We start from the raw sequence: 15,853 nt of genomic DNA, 5'->3' as shown, positions 1-15,853 counted from the left end.
AGCTCAAAACCTGCCCACCACAATTTTAAACAAGGCATATATTTTTATGGTGCAGTGGTTGGATGAAATGCAATCACCATTTGTTATGACATGGTTTAATTCGGTCATTAGTTAATGCTTATGTGTTGGCAATGTTATATATTGGGGCTGCCCATTGGGTCAGGTGGGTTCGAACCCCACCGACCTCCTACTATGTGTTGCCATAACCGTGGGTGAGATCCGGGTCACCCATGGCCCCAACCCATCATACCTTTGTATTATATATAAATATAATATTCATTGGTGGGGGTGGTATCCCATCATGCCATTTAATATTTTATTTCTTATTTTTTTAATACAAATAGTTCAAATTTTCCAGCAAATAAGGGTCACTGGAAAAATTAAGAAGGTGACAAATTCGCCCGTTCTAGTGGCCAGATTCCATGTGCTGGGATGGTGCCAAATTATTTCCCCATTAAGATTTCCACTTAGCTAAGTTTGGCTAGAACTTTGACCAACTATAAGTTGAGCATACAAACTCAAATTCGAGTGTTGTTCACGTCATTGGAATCAGGACAACAAGCACTATGATTTGATCCTAGTTTCACTTCAAAATTAGGACTTTGATTTTTGAGCTTATCCACGACCACTACTGAATTCTGAGTGTGTATGGAGCCACCTGGATTAGAAAATGATATGAAAATTGAGAAATAAGGAAAGGAAAATATGACAAACATAAGGCCCAACATTACCCCCAACTGAACTTTTTGTATGACCTCATGCAAATAAATGGTTAACATGTAGGACAATCAAGAAGTAAGCTTCATAAGCTTCTTCTCCTCTATTCCTGAACCCATTTACTTTTTAGAGCTCTTCAAATGATACTAACTGACCTACTTTTGATAATTCATAATCATATTTATAAAATGATTGGGGACACCAAATTATGGGGCATTGATACCTGCATCCTATGCAGTGGCTACCTCTTCCTAGTACCAAGTGAACATAGTCTTCTATTCTAGCCATAACATACTGGAAGTTATGATAACCAAAAGGTTCTATGTTCTTGACTTCATTTGGTGATGCTTTCCATCTTTCCTTGGCTCCACGAAGGGCCTCCTCTATGATGTCTTCCAGATATTCCATTCCCGAGTGCAAGACATCATATTGGGTTTGTACAAGTGTAGGGGCAACACTAGGTTTCTGTATGAAAATGCTATGACGAATCTATGTGCGAAAGGGGTTTTGAGGTTCCCCTCTAACCCAAAGTTCAAGGCCATGTTCTCGTCTCTAGAAAGTATGGTAAGCTTTTGCCCACTTAACCTGGTTTCTAGCAAATGATATAAAATATTGAAATTGAATATCTCCTATGAAAGGGACATGATTTTCTTCTACTTGTTCTTCTAAAAAGAGTTATACATATACAACTCACACAAAAAGTACTATGTATACTCATCCTGTTTTCGAAAAATAGAAATAAAATCCAGCACACTCTTGAACTCATGTGGTTTTCCATACTGTATTGCTTTTACTTTAAGAAACAAATATCCCTCAAGAGAATATAAAGGATAATTCCAGGCTGGGGACTTGCATGCCAAGGCATATGGGTAAATAGAGCAAATTTCCTTCATTTTCTCTACAATTTTCTTGAGGAAGTCCTTTAAATTATGGAAATTATTTTCAAATGCTCTTAGTTGTGCATAGAGATAATCTTTTATTGTTGTAAATTCTTTAAATCATTGGAGTAGCTCTTGGTTTTCCCTTTGAGGCACTACTTCTCCCTGATATCTTTCTATGGTCAGCTGTTGTTCCTTCATAGTTTTATGAAGAATTCTAATGGAGGCTTCTAAAATCAAGGGAGTATAGGGAGACACCTCTTCTTTTTGCACCCCTTGTCATAAAAATTAAATGGTGGATTGGTCTAAATTCCTACTTCAACAAAGGTTGGAGGAATGTCCATTGGCTGTACCTCAGGGTCAACCTTTGATCCTTCTTCAACAACAGTAGGAATAAGGACCCTCTGAGTGCTGGATTCATTAAGGATAGATATAACATTAGTATGGACTGCCATTTCCTGAGTTTCCTGCTTCCTTTTAGGCCTCTTGACATGATCTCTATGAAACTGGTTGATATCTTGTAACCAATTCTTTAGCTGTTGTACTTTCCATTGTAGTTTCTTATTTTCTCCCTTTAACTTATCGATTTCCTTTTCGAGTTTTCCTTTTCCATTCTTTCTACTAGCTTTAGTACCTACAATCATCTGAACCAGACTGGTAGCCAAGATTGTTGGGGAGGAAACAACAATTAATATTTTTTCTTCTTCAGGAATAGTTTCCTGAGTGGGTTTGGTTGTTGGTAAGCTATAAGTTTACCTTCTAATTATATCAGTACCAGACTCCAGGAGGTTATTAGAAAAAGTAATTTGAGGCTTGGATAAAAAGCCAATTCTAACATCTCTTTCTTCATCAATAAAATTTTCAAAATATTGCGGAGTCGTTCCCTATGGAGAGGAAGGTTCTAATAAAATATCAATATAGTCTTTAGAACACCCTTGGGGGGAAAAAATTCAGGATCATTATCTGAATCTAGGATAACAGTGGCTACAGAATCAAACAGAGAAGCTACAACTGGTGAATTCATTGAAGCCCCCTATTCGAGAGGACTATCAGGATGGACTACAAGTTCTTCTGTTGAAGTGGTCACAACTTTTCCAAAATTTGCAGTATCTAGTAAAATTTCTAGCCCTTATAATGCTTGGGCTATTGTTGTTTCATGTTCCATCTGATTTGAAGTTGATACATCCTGATACGGTTTTTCTTATGTTAGCTATTTAAGAGGGTTCAAAGAAATCTGACCTTTCTTTATAAGTCTAGCAAACCTCCTCCTTTTCTTAGGCAGGGAAGCTAAAATTGATTCCATCCTTTTCTCCGCTCTACTAAGTTTTTGAGGTTTATCAATCTGTATAGTCTCTCGCAAAATATTTTCTATCATAGGGGTTTTATTTAAGTTTTCCTCATTGTCTCCCTCCAATTGCTTATCACTATCTAGAATGTCCCTAGATATTCCAACAATTGTTTTGTTTTCCAAAGGAATGTCTTGATCATCATCAGGGTTTCTAAAGCACCCTTCCCAAGTATGTTGGACTTAGATAATATTTCTTATAACTAATAGCTTGATGAATCCATGGTGACTTAAAACTGCAGCTTGGTCCTTGGACCTCCTTAATCTAGTAGCAGTCTCATGCAATACTAAATTAACAAAATATGGGAGGTTCAGAGTTAACTTTTTCCTCTTGGATTCCATGAGTTTGAGATGACGACCCTTTACCATGTTGTACCTTCCATCACAGGTGATGTACAACTGGACAATCTCTGCTATCTCCTTCCATGGCTGAGGTAATGAATTGGGTTTATACCCCTTCCCCTTTCTGATCAATTCTTCACCAGGATTTAAGAACATAAGAGTCACGTTTTGAAGAGAGGTGTGTATCTCATACCACTTTTCTCCTTCCATTGAAAACCCTGTCACTTCTGCTATTGCACTTTCATTTACCTATACCTGTATATTTCTCACTACTGCTACACCATTGTCCAAACTCTTAGTGAATTACAGTGCTACCTCATTGTTGAACCCCTATAACTATTCAAAATATTCTATCCATCTGGCTTGAATTAAAGATGTTGCGTTCCTATTTTGAGACCTGTAGCTGCTTGGGTTCATTTTAGACTGAATTCCCACCCATTGTTGAATGTTCAACGGGGCACAATCTTGTAATTTGGAAACAACAACAATATTTACAATGCAAAATGAAAGTAAGCTTGTACAGAGTATAAAAATTTCAACGACATGCAATGGTATTCAAAAATGCAGTTAACAATCATATGTCAGTGCCAATTTTCCTCCCCCATAAGAATAAAGTTCATCCGTGGATGTTAATCAAATTTTGATAGGATGGAATATTTTTGACATTTGGAAGATAATGGTACACTAAGGCATTCCAATAAAGTGACTGTCAAAAGGATAAATAGAAATCGTGATATATCTATGGCACATGAGGAAATTATTATAATTCATGTGTGGTAATGATAACACAATTTATCAAATCCCAAGGAGAATGTGGATAAAAAAAGGCATGGGTAAATGGGTACGAAATATGGATGGAAGTAATAGTTATATTAAGTTTATCATTAGAGAAAAGAAAGGAGATTAATTTAGAATGCTTATTTTCCAGAAAAGAATATTTCTAGTATGTAGAATTATAGTGAAATGCTCATAAAGAACCAAGCATCACCACATTCTAGGAAGGTTTTAAGAATGTCCATATATAAATTTAATGACCGCCCTTGTTTTAATTTTGAAGGAACAGAAAGCCAAGCTATATTGTAATTCTTGGTTTTACTTCAATACCACAAGCATGTCCTCTGCAACCAGTAGGTGTCCATAGCCTTGACATAGTTTCCTTTTTAACCCTTTGATATGCCAATGTCCCATTTACTAAAATATTTTCCAAATTTTGTTGTTATATTTAAATTTTTGAAGTATTTACATAAGGCCATTGTTCTGGTGTGGTGACTAGTTAAAAACAATGCCATTCACCAGAGCTGATAGCGAAAAATACAACTCGTGATGAGACCTCTTATCCTTCAACTTAAAAGCCAAACGACATTACCCTGGCTTGGTAACCAAAAATGGTAATGTCACTCCACTAGATCCTATGATCATGGTAGGTCAGCTCGTGATGAGACCTCCTATCCTCTGTTAAATTATAATTTTCATTAATCTTAATAGATTACTTAGTAAATGGGGTGGCATGTCAACTCCTTAAGAGTTAGGGATGGTGTAAGAAGTATTATAGTAATTACTTTTCTAGTTTAATAATTCTTTCCACAAAAAAATTATGGTCGTTTATTATTGGAAGATTGGAATTAAAATAAATTTTGTAAGTGGTGATGAAAGGAATGCAATACAGACATTATTGTAATTTTTCTACAACTGTAGAAAGAATTAAAAATTCATTGAAATTTCAAAATTATGATAATGATTTCTCTTAAAATATTCTCTAAAGATAGCCATAAAACAAATTGATTTTCCATCATCATATAAGGAGAAAGCTAAAAATGTTCCTTTCCCTAAGGGAATAAATATATCACTAAAAAAATTATACTTGTATGGTAAAGATCAACAATTATATTTAAAGGAAATGACATTGTACCTAAAGAAACAATAGCAAAATGAAATAAAAAGCGGCTGCGACCGAGAGAACAACAACTGTGATTGAGGAAACAACCACTGTGACTAAGGGAACAACAAATGTAAATGGGGAAACAATGATTATGACTAAGGAAAAAAAAACTATGATTGAGGAAACAATGGTTGTGATTAAGGAAACAACAACTATGACTAAGGAAACAATGACTACGATTAAGGAAAAAACATCTGTAACTGAGGAAACAATGACTATGACTAAGGAAACAACAACTATGACTGAGGAAACAACGACTGCGACTAAGGAAACAACAACTCTTACTGAGGAAACAATGACTGTGACTATGGAAACATCAACTATAACTGAGGAAGCAACGACTATGACCAAGGAAACAACAACTATGACTAAGGAAACAATGACTGTGACTAAGGAAACAATAATTGTGACTGAGGAAACAACACTATGAATAAGGAAATAACATCTGTGATAATTTTTTTAGCGATGATTTATTATTATTATTTTAAGAAATAACAAAAAAACAAGAATTATTTACATTATGTACAAAATAAATAAATTTTCTTCAAAAATATTTACCTGGTTGTGGCCGCAGGGAAATTTCCCCGATCAACTACAACCTGCAGATTAGCATCATTATCGATTTCGTGAAGAAAAGAATCTTTGGTAAGTGGCTGATGGTATATACAGAGCTGATGCCCATTGGTAAGGAACGAAATGCCGACATTGTCAATTGTAGTAAGGCATATTGTTCCATTGTCATAAACTTCGGTAATTTCGTAAGGGCCAAGCCACCTCATCTAAGGTTTACTTGGTAAATCTTGGAATCTCGAATCATATAGTAGCACCCAGTCTCCTTTCTGGATATTTTTCATTTTAATCAACCTATCATGCTATTTATCCCTCTATTGTTGAATTATGGAAGTATGTTGTAAAGAAAGAAGACACATTTCATATAATTAATTGAGTTGTTGTAAGCGTTATGTCTGCTCTTATGTGAGGTCCAATCCGACTTCCTTGGCAGTTTTGAGAGTCTTAACTTTGAATTCAATTGGAAAAATGGATTCCTTACCAAAAATGAGCTAATAAGGTGAATAGCCAATAGTATTGCACCAGGTTGTCCGATAGGCCCATAAGGCCTCCAGGAGCTTGGCAACCTAGTCTCGACGATTCAGAGATACTGTTTTAGTTAAAATCACCTCTAAGACTTTATTAGTGCTTTCCACTTGCCCATTTTCTTGCAGATGGTAAGGAGAAGTGACCCTGTGTTTAACATGGTAATTTTGCAGTGTGGTTGAAATTTTATGAGCAGTGAACTGTGATACCCCATCTTTTACAAGCTATCAAGGCAGCCCATATCGAACAAATAGTTTGAACAAAAAATTAATGACTGCTTCTTTCGTGGCCCTTGGGAGTGCTATTACTTCCACCTATTTAGTAACATAATATTTACAAACTAGAATGTATGCTTTTGATTTGAAGGTGGGTTAAAGGGGCCTACAATGTCCATTTCCCATCTTTTGAATGGTTCTAGTATAATTTGCGGTTGAAGGGGCATTACGTCAAAATGAATGGGATGGTCCATCCTTCAACAATTATCACAACGTAAAAAATATTTTCCCGGAGGAAGTCACATTGAAGATTTTGTTTGACGCATTTCAAACCAACAAGTGTGGTTCATCTTCAGGACACAATGAAGAAACAGATCTAGGAAGAAGGTTAAATAGGGAGACAGGTCAACCTAATAGTTAGAAGGAAACAACTATATTTGACCAGGGGAGGAAAAGGAAAAGTTTAATATTATTTAATTTATTTATTAATTGTTAATTTAATCAATATATATATATATATATATATATATATATATATATATATATATATATATATATATATATATATATATTGACTTATTTTCTCAATGGTTATATTTGACTAGGGTTTTAATAATATTTATTAATTCCTAAAATGTTATAATTGAAACTATGTATTTATTTTATTAATATATTATCTTATTATCTCAACAACTATAATATTTATTACATATTTTATTTATAAGTAATAAATAAAAAATAATAATAACAGTCGTTTTATAAATTAAATAAATATTATAGTCGTTGAGATAATAAGATAATATATTTATAAAATAAATACATAGTTTCAATTATAACCCTTTTATAAATTAATAAATATTATTAAAACCCTAGTCAAATATAATCATTGAGTTAATAAGTCAATAATATATATATATATATATATATATATAGGTTGTGGTTCACGGACACCCTGGTCAATAGGTGGCTACGTCCATGGAAAAATCTGGCTGATCGACCCTAAAGGGAATCTAGCCCCGCGACCCACTAGCAAGGCCTGACCCCAAGGGCTTTGGGGAGATTGGACCCTGTGACCTCTCGATGGTGAGGCACTGATTTTGACCAACTGAGCTAACCCTTGGGGCTTATATATATATATATATATATATATATATATATATATATATATATATATATATATATATATATATATATATATATATATATATTATATATATATATAATATATATATTATATATATATTAACAATTAATAAATTAATTAAATTTAATTAAATAATATTAAACTTTTCCTTTTCCTCCCTTGGTCAAATATAATCGTTTCCTTCTAGCTGTTAGGTTGACCTGTCTCCCTATTTAACTTTCTTCCTGGATATGTTTCTTCATCATGTCCTGAATATGAACCACACTTGTTGGTTTGAAATGCGTCGACCAAAATTTTCAATGTGACTTCTTCCGAAAAAATATTTGATACATTATGATATGGATCACAAAAGCTTGAATTCGAATTATCACAACTCCAGATGTATTTCTTTACATCTTTAAATATTGTGGACCAAAAATATCCCATATGTAATACCTTGTGTCTAGTTCTCCAATCGGCAAAGTGACCCCCACAGGCTCATCATGATAGGCCCTATGGATATCATAAATTTCATCTTCTCTCACACATCTTCGAACCTGAAGATCAACCCCTGTATGGAAAAGGTAGCTGTCCATCCATGAAAAGAATGCAATGTGTTGCACAATAAACTTATTTTATCGAGATGACAAATGTGATGGTAATTTTTGAGCTGCTGGATAATTTGCTACATCAATATACCAGGGTGTTTTGATAGATACATCAAACAAATGTTCATCCAAGAATTGGTCTTCAACTAGGGAAGAATTGACTGCAACTGGAATTCTTGACAAAAAGTCTACAACAAGGTTTTCTTTTCCTGTCTTATTTTTTATGGTAATGTCAAACTCCTACAACAACAATAACTGACGAGTTACTCTACCATTGGTAACAAGTTTGTTAGCTAAATAACGAATGATAGAATGATCAGTGTACAAAAAAATGGATATCCTATTATGTAATGGAGAAATTTATTTATGGCATAAATAACAACTAAAAATTCCTTTTTCTGTCACAGTGTAATTTAGTTTAGCCAACGTAAGGTTCTTGCTAATGTAATAAATGGCATAAGGCTTTTTATCCTCTTCTTGTTCGAGGACTGCTCCTATTGTCGTATCTGATGCATTTGAGCATATATGAAATGGTAAATTCTAGTTTGGTCCTCACAACACAGGAGTTGTTGAGACCATCCTCTTTAGATCTACAAAAGAAGTATCACATTTATCAGTCCATTCAAATTCCACATGTCCAGTCAATACATACAGAGGTGCTGCAATTTTTGAAAAATTTGCTATAAAACAATGATAATAACTAGCATAACCAAGGAAACTACATACCTCTATCTACATTCAAGGAGTAGGAAGTTTAAGAATTACCCTGATCTTAGCTAGAACTACCTGAATGCTTGCCGAAGAAATAAAATGTCCCAGAACTATGCCCTCTGTCATCATCATGTGGCATTTTTCGTGACTAAGGCACAACTTGGTAACTATACATCGTGTAAGAAATTTCTCAATATTCTATGAATCTTGGTCAAATTCATCACCATAGGGGGGTAAATGATCCATATATAGTTCACATTCCTCACTAATCAAGTCATAAAAAATACTAAGAATTTCCCTTTGAAAAGTGGCTGGTGCATTGCATAGCCCAAATGGTAAGACTCTATATGCAAATGTTCGCCATGGAAAGGTGAACATAGTTTTGTCTTGGTCTTCAGGGGAAATCTGTATTTGATTATGTCCACTGAACCCATCTAAGAAAGAAAAATATTTCTTTCCAGCAAGAGTGTTGAGGACTTAATCCACAAATGGAAGGGGAAAATGATCCTTCTACGTGGATTTATTTAATTCTCTATAGTCAACACAAATTCTCCATTTTCTATTCTTTTTGGGGAAAACCACTAGTGGTGAAACCCACTGACTATCATAAATAATATATATAAAATTAACATCAAGACGTTTTTCAAGTTCTTATTTTATTGTATCTCTGAGGTGTGGATTTATTCTTATTTTCGGTTGACAAATGGCGTGAGAATCTTTCTCAATATAAATATGATGTATAAATAGTTGTGGATCAATGCCCTTCATACTTGAATATTCCTAGGAAAAATCTTGTTTGTGTTTTTTAAAATTTGGATCAGCCTTTCATGCTAGCGGTCATTAAGATCAACATTAATGTTTAGGGTCTTTTCAGGTTCGATTTCAATAGGAATACTGTTGTGAACTGCAGTCGTGGTTATGTGTTCAACATTCAAATCGTCTAATGGGTCTCCTTGGACTTCATTAAAAAAAATTTCAACATTTGACAGGTTGGGTTCCCAATAATAGAAGTTTGATTAATGAATCCATTAATTACATCATCCTTGTTCTGTTTTTTAAATACAAGGGATTTATCAATAATAAGAGGAGAGTGTAAATTTCCTTCCCAATATTCGGGTGGGGAACATCTAAAATCATTAGTCAATATGCTAGGTTTAGCGGGAGGGTAAAAAATAATATTCTTGATGGTTGGTCCTTTAGCAATAGTCATGATTCTAGTTCGACACCCTATATATGCATATGCAGTGGCAAGCCATGGTCTTCCTAATATCAAAGGGTGTCCTTCTAGTTTATTTCTAGGATTGAGGACCATAAAATCTGCTAGATATTCCCAAGAATCTATAGAAACAATAATATCATCCAAAGTTCCCTTTGGTTTTACAATATATCTGTCATCCAACTCCAACATGGTTGGATTTTGTTTAAATCTAGTTATTCCAAGGAGTCCACAAGTTTCAAGTGTTATAATATTTATGGCTGCTCCTAAGTCCACCAAGGTATTTGGGAAATTATATCCCTGAATATGGACAATAACAACAAGGTTTCCAGGGTCATCATATTTAATGGGTATTTATTTCCCCATAATAAGATCAAAGAGTTTCCCTAAAACATGGAATGTAGGAGGTTTTTCAATTTCCTACCAGGCTTCTTAACACATAATTATTTAACGATTAACATAAATCGATATCTCTCTAATAGCCTATAGGAGAGGAATTTTGATATATAAATTTTGTAATTCCCATAAGAGGTCAAAATTAGGTTGTGTAGGTTATTTTACTATGGTCAATATCTCAGGGAATGGGGGGGCAATGTCTGTAGTCTTAATAGTTTCCTGCTTTTCAGTTGGTTTGCTGGATGGATCTGCTTCAGTAATGATTATAGTAGGATGAGATTGTTTTGTCAATGAATACTCCTTAGAGAGTTTATCATTTTCTGATTGCTCTTGAGTTTTTGAGTGATCTTCTGGAAAGATGGTTCTTCCAGATCTCAAATGTAGTTCATGAAATTCTAAAGAAGAAGGGGGACTTGAACTTTCCAGAATTTCAAAAAATTTCATAGGTTTATTATTTGGATTCAGATTTGGTTGTTCATGTAACTAAGGTTGAAGTGGAGGTGGAGTGTTTGAAGGTAATTGAAGTGGAGATTATACTTGGTGGTTGATTTTATGGCTGAGGAATTTCCCCCATTGATTGATTAATTGGTCTAGTGGGGAGTTCCCAATTCTGGGACAACATTGGTCCTTGAGTAGGTTGGTTTGTCCATTGCGGAGGATACAAATTATTTGATGTATTTTTCCATGAAGTTGTGGAATATTTTTGATTCGACCAAGAGGGACAGGGGAATGACTAATTTTCCTAGGGTGGTAAACTATATGGTTGTGGCTGCCAAGTATTAGGAGATGTTGTTGGCCCTGCCAATTTGATGCAAAAAAATTTTGCTGGGAAAATTGTCCAAAAAAAACATAGAAGGGTCATGCGGCATACCTGATGGGTGATGCTACCATTGTCATCATTGTGCCATAAAATACACTGGTTTTGACTCTTCTTCAATTTCCTTAAATATAGCCTTAAACCCATAAAGCGAAGGGAAACGATCAATTGAATGATTTTTGGTGCAAATGGCACATGTCTCAACTGTGTCCAACAAACATTCCTTGCGACTATGCTTCTTTCAACAGTAGGGACAAAACATAGCCAATACTTGTTCTTCTTGAACCTGTTTATGTTTTACTTGCTAATTGAAATCTGGATTAGGGGCAAAAATTTGCTCAAAAATCAAAGTGCTCAGAATTGCCCAAAACTTGAAATACCACACTCGTCTCAGCCATATGATCCCAATGTAACTTGTTTCACTCAAAACAAAGCTTGTATGAGAATGATAGAGCCTTCTGTTCGTTTTTTCAAACAAGCAAAATTTTGGTACAGGTTGACTGTGATGCTGACTATGCATTCGTATAGCCCAGTCAACAAAAGGAATATTCTAGGGAATATTCCCAAATTATTCCCACATGTGGCTCAATTGGGTCATGACAAGTGTCGGCATCAGATTGGTCAAAGGCATTTTGGTGGACCAAAGAGAGGCTGACACATGGCGAGCCCCGAGGCCACAACGCACCCTCTCAAAGGTCAGGTAAAATTGTTTTGGTAGGCCGGGGAATCGAACTCATGACCTCGCCCACACAAGTGCAATAAATTAATGCTATACCACAACAGTCAGTCTTAACAAACATGGGGCACACTATGTATTTAAAGTTTAAGCACATGGAGTTTGGGGAAAGAGAGGGCCAGCCCTACGGGCCAACCCCCTCCCATGTGACCTTACACTGTAACCAAAGTCCAGTGCTACGCACTAAGCATGTTTAACATTAATTAAACCATGATTATCATTAAGTAATTTTGGCTTTAACTTGGCGGAATTTTGGAAGATCTGATAAATTCAGAAATTCCTCCATTTTTGGCGGGGTTAAGTGGAGTTTCTCCATATTTGGTGGATTTTTCCTAGGGAAACTTAAGAGGCCATAACTTTGGCATATTTCGACCAATTTTGGCTCAAAAAGAGTCATTCCTAGCTAATTTGGATTCTCTAAACACAATGGAATAGGTTGAAGAGTCAGAAAGACACTTACGTATGTGATTTTTCTACGTTGAAGTTTAAGGAAGCCTAGGGCCACTAGGAGAGATGGTCAAGCCTAGATCAATTGAAGTCCAATTGCATAGCTTGGAAATACATTTTTGGGGTTTTTGGGTCTCCTGAATCCAATGGATCAGGTTGAAAAGCCATTGGATCACTACAAGTTCATGTAATCAGAGAATTGACCATTAATCCAAAGAGGGCCTAGCCATTGAAGTAGGTCCAAGGAGATGTATCCCATGAGGGGTGAAATCCATTATCATCTTTGTGTTATGAGTTATTGTGTTTTACTTCTTTGCAATTTAATTGCTGTATATGTGTTTTAAACAACTAATTAACCTCATAAATTTCTCATAAAAGACTTAATACTCGACACATAATACTTCACATTTTGGTTAATTTGAGACGATCCTAAACAAATTTTTAATACTGATGAGGGAGCTTGCATAGCATTAAAAAGTTTTCCCAACATTAAGATCAAGTTCGTATCAGAGTAGTGTTAGCTCATTTTAACCCTGAGATGGTTTGCCAAGGTTAGCTAGAAAATTAGCTATTGGTTTTGTATTTGTGCAAGGAGAATTTAACCGTGCAAGTTTCTTCGTGTAAGCTGAAGAAGGTAGATTGTCTGAGATGCTTCTTTGTTGAGAAACATTTTGAAGCTTTGTGAAGCTTTTTGATGCATTACAAGTGTAATGTCAGCTTCAAAAAGTGATGTTTGTAATCCATCTTCCTTAGCAAGACTCTTTGATGTAGAGATGTTGCAAGAGCTTATCATCATGAGAGATATGGTGCAAGAGATGAATGAAGATAGGAAGGAGAACACTATACTTCAAGAGGAGTTGATGGCTATGATGGAGGAGAAGTAAGATATTCTTGAAAAGATGCATGAGATGTAGATTCAACTCCATGATACCAAGGAAATCATAGCCAAGTACGTGCATGAAAATGAGGTATGAAATTCAAGTTTATCTTCAATTTCGTCTCAAAATTAATGTTTTGGTGCTTTTGAAAGACACACTAGAGGAGTAGGGTCCAAATTATTGGTGAAGATGGGCTATGAAGGTAAAGGGTTAAGAAAACATGTACAAGGCATAGTTGAACCAATTGTTGTTGAGGAAAGGCCTAGGTATTTGGGTCTTGGTTATGGACAACATGATGGAGAATGCTCCAAAGCTAAGGAGGCAGATGAAGGTGTTCCAAGAAGGACTTTCATTACATGTTAATTACCTCAAGCTTGTGAAGTTTGTGTTCATGAGGAATGCAAAAGTTTTATACCCACTTTGCAAGAAGATGCTCATAATCATGCAACTAGTGGAAATGGAAAAAAAGAGGATGTTGAAAGCTCTAAGGTCATTGAAACCATTGTTGGTATTCTGAAGAGAGCCACTACCTCATCAAATTCACCTCCTCAAGAAGGTGAAAAAGGTGAATTTTCAAGGTATAAATATGTCTTTAATCAAGTTTCTTTTGATTATGATAAACATTGTAAATGTTCACATAAGATTTGGAGAAAATTTATATGTTCTCGTTGTGGTTTGAATAACCATACTGTTTTGAGGTGTTGGAAGAGGATAGCCATACATAGGAAACTTTCAAAACAAAAGAGACAGAAAGCCAAAGTTCCATTGGATAATGGAAACCATGTTGAAAAGAAAATGCAATTATTTTGCACTCATTTCCATAAGCAGGGTCATCTTGTAGACAAGTGTTGGACTTTTCATTCAACAAGTCATCCATGACATTTGAAGAAGGTGGAGAGAGATTTTGACAAGAATGGAAAAGAGGATTCCATAATTGATGTGGGTCAGGATGATACAAATGATGAAGTCTAGCTTAAAGAAGCGCCATTGAAATGCTTTGGTAAGAGATGGTTAGATTTCTTAACCAATTAAGGCCTTGCATTTCTTTTGATAATTGATGCAAATCTTTCCTTATTGATGCATTTCCTTGTTATTTGGATGAATTTATTTTCTCCTAAAAATATGTTGCATATTGCATGAAGCAGGATGTTAGGAAAGTAGAGTTATGTTGACCCACTTAGATGTAGAAAAGATGGAAATTTTCAACTACAAATCTGCATGCATGTTGCATTCTTGAACTCACATGTTTATGCCAGGAAAGTGTTCAAAAGTGGAGTATGTTGACTCACTTTATTGCAACAAATTTGGTCATTTCAGCTCTTTAAGTACTCATACATGTCAGGCGGATAAATCGTTCTTGCGGACAAGACCAATCTCCCTAGTATCTAATGATATCTAGTGACAAGCAAACCAAACAAATTCTATCTTTCTCTAAATATGCAATTTATAAATAAAGGCCAACAGGTGTTTTAGGCCTACCTCAGGTCCAGTGCTAGTTTGTGGAAGCCACGCTCCGTTGATCCAAATGAGCTCCCTTTTAAATAATCTGCAAATACAAACAGGCACACATATCAAATAACACCTGAAAAGCCAATATAATAAACCATATTTATCATGATGATCAAGGAATTCATGAAATAAACCATAGAAGACAATTTATTGAGAAAAATGAATCTGATTGTATTAACTTTAAACAAAGAAGAACTTTACAACCTTGGTGCCTTGATGCTGTACAAGCTCCTCCCAGGGTCCAGCAAGAATCTCCTCTATTTTGACAAGTTTCACTCTCTTCCCAATGAAGTCAAAAGGTATGTAATCTCTCCTCTCAAGCTTAACTAGGAAGTCTCAATTCCAACAACATTTACCCTAAAAAATGTTCAACTTTCAACCTCTCTAGAAACCAGCCCAATGCCTCAATTTATAGTGCAGAGGAGAGAAGTTACCAGGTCCACCTTCAAAGGGATAAGTCCTCCTTCAAAGGGATAAGCTCCTCTCATCAAGGGGCTAGCTCCTTTAGTTATGGGATGCATGAACCACCTAGGAGCGAACCAACCACGTCAAGATTCCTTCTAGAAGCGTCCAGAATTAACCCAAAGTGAGTTTTTAAGAATAAACTTGCGCCTTTTTGACTTTGACAGGGGTCCACACCCACTCCTTTAGAGACAGAGCGGGCAGGTCCGCAGGTAACACGACCAAGGGGTGCGGGACCGCAGGTAATGGTAAGAGAAAGTGCAGAACCAGAGTTTTATAGATTTTCAAGGACTTTCTCTCATTTTTAAAGCTTGACATGAAGTGCTGAGGTTTGAGACTTGCAAAGGAAGATAGTATGAGTGGTGATAGACTCACACTGACTGCAGAAAGTCATAGCGACAATATTTTGTGTAACAGAT

This window comes from Pinus tabuliformis, chromosome 6, assembly GCF_031772625.1.
Source record: "Pinus tabuliformis cultivar Carrire ecotype Pingquan chromosome 6, CPIR1, whole genome shotgun sequence".
NCBI classification, from domain to species: Eukaryota; Viridiplantae; Streptophyta; class Pinopsida; order Pinales; family Pinaceae; genus Pinus; species Pinus tabuliformis.
The sequence above is the reverse complement of the archived record's forward strand: the minus strand, read 5'-3'. Positions refer to the sequence as shown.